Source organism: Triticum dicoccoides, chromosome 4A (assembly GCF_002162155.2).
Source record: "Triticum dicoccoides isolate Atlit2015 ecotype Zavitan chromosome 4A, WEW_v2.0, whole genome shotgun sequence".
Classification (NCBI taxonomy): Eukaryota; Viridiplantae; Streptophyta; class Magnoliopsida; order Poales; family Poaceae; genus Triticum; species Triticum dicoccoides.
In genome coordinates this window covers 736,573,321-736,575,699 of record NC_041386.1, presented here as the reverse complement: position 1 = coordinate 736,575,699, position 2,379 = coordinate 736,573,321, and the positions used below count along the sequence as shown (strand labels likewise).

Here is a 2,379-nt window from a genome sequence, read left to right as displayed (position 1 = left end):
TGCGTCAAAGCTTGACGACCCTGCCGTATTTTCAAGCCATGCTTCCCTTCGCTTTTGTGTTGCCACTAACATTGAATAAGCAACTTCTTTCGAAGTTCCAGGCCCAGAAGTCCCCAACATTTCTTGTACATAGAGGAATCTCCGTGATTGGCAAGTACTCCCTTCGTTTCAAAATAAATGACTCAACTTTGTACTAACTTTAGTACAAAATTGGATCATCTATTTTGAAACGGAGAGAGTATGTCTATTGGCAGGAAGGTTTGCTCCAGCAATGCTATATCCCATGTTGCCGTAGTCTGGTCAATGAGCTGTGACACATGGGTTGGAGGGTTATCACATTTACATCCATAAGGCCTCATCATCTCATTATGTGGGATCCAACTCCCCGTCCATATATTGGTGAAAGTACCATTACCAATACTTTTTATAAGTCCTTGTTTCATCAGTTCTCTTCCCTCCATAATAGCTCTCCAGACTTGGCTTGGGTGGCTACCCACTGTTGCATCTAGGAAGGGTGTTGTTGGGAAGTAGACCCCCTTTAAAATTCATGCTGAAAGTGAGTCTGGACTATGTAATATGTGCCATGCTTGTCTAGCTAACAAAGCAAGATTGAACAATTTAAAGTCTTTGAAACCCCTCCCATGCTTTTCGGTTGGGTCATTTCCTTCCATGAGACCCAATTTGGCTTGCGTTTTTCTTCTTTGCTTTCCCACCAGAACTTCCTGATGAGCATATTCAAATGCTCGCATAGCCCCTAGGTAGTTTGAAGCATGACATTGAGAAAACTGGTACTGCTTTTGCAACCGACTTGACCAGTACCTCCTTACCAGTCGATGACAAAGTTTGCTCAATCCATCCCTGAATTTTAATCCATAGTCGATCTTTCAGATCTTTCAGATATTTGTGCATAATGAAACTAGGTGGCTCGGTGAGAGAATTTTTTGTAGGGGAGGCTGGTGAGAAAACAGTCTACTGACCAGTACAAATCCAGCTAAAGCCCATGCCAGTTTACTAGCTGGCTGCGATCATCGACGAGGCCGCGTAAGCTGGTGCGGTCCATACAGCCACGGATGCGTCCACATTTTTTTCTGTCAAAATGATAAATTCCCTGGTTGCTAAATCTCTTTAACTGTATCATAGCGAAGTGCCGAAAGTACTGGCAGAAGACATACAACGATACTCATGTATGTATTATGTTGATCGGTTTCTTATTTCCCTTTTCTCAGTTTGTCGGGTACCTATGCTAGCAGGCTACATTTGCTCATACTCCAGACCGTAAAAGATTGTACAGTTGTCGCTCTGCCAGTCATTGTCACGCATACGTTTGTTGGGATTGATCGGATATCTTGATGTCTTGTTTAGTATATAGGCATGTCAATCAGTTTTGTTTCTAGTTTGTGAGGAAACGGACAAGCGGACGCGTGCATGGACAAATACGGACGGCAAAGGGCATCCGGACAGCTCCCGACGTCCGGACAACTTGTGGACTATTTGAATTTGAGGGTCCATGTTGAAGATGCCGTGAGCATCATAAGATGGGGTAGAAACAAATCAAGCTCTAAGAATTGTACAAGAAATTACAGAGATATACGTCATGGGGATAGCTGCAGTGGACAAAAATGAAGTTGAGGACACAAGGAAGAGATTAATTAATTACTGAAACAAAAACACTTGCAAACAGCATCGATGGTCAACCGAAGTATGTAGGGTAGGATTCTAAAAAAAATATGTAAGGTAGGAATATATATCGTGGCCATGGATGAATGGCCGGTGAATGGATCTACCAGAAGTTGTTTCATCCCCGGTACCAGAGGCCGGGGCCCCACCAGGCCGGGATGGCGTCGCCAACGATGAAGGTCTTGCGGTCAGTGCCGCCGGTGATCCTGACCTCGAGCCCCCACGGACTTGTCGAGCGCAGCAAAGGCCTGGTATGTGATCCCCCAGTTCTGCGTCATCTGCACCCACTGCTCGCCCTTCTCCCCGACGACCATCTCGGTGACGTCGTCGTCGCTGCCACCGACATTGTTGACGTGGAGCATCAACCAGTATGGGTTCCCCATGAGGCTGAACTGGATGTCGCCCCTCCTCTCGCACGGCACGCGGCTGAACTGGATGTCGCCCCTCCTCTCGCACGGCACGCGGCGGAACTGGACGGGCACAATACTGGCAACCCTTTGGGAGAGCTTGTAGAAGGACGGCGGGGCCATGTCGAAGTGCCTCCGTGGCGGGTTTGCACCACCTACCCACGTTGTTGTCCTGGTACTAGTTGGGCGGGCAGAGGTTGGTGCCGGTGATCGTGACCGAGGGGATGGGGATACGAGGGGAAGGGGGGGTTGCGTTAGGGTTCCACGGGGCGCCCTGGGTACTTGTAGGCGGGGG

At 48.2% G+C, this 2,379-nt stretch overlaps 1 pseudogene; it reads right to left on the bottom strand.

Moving 5' to 3' along the window:
* Positions 1-1,780: 1,780 nt before the first annotated feature.
* On the bottom strand, positions 1,781-2,207 carry LOC119284346 (annotated as a pseudogene).
* Positions 2,208-2,379: the final 172 nt, after the last annotated feature.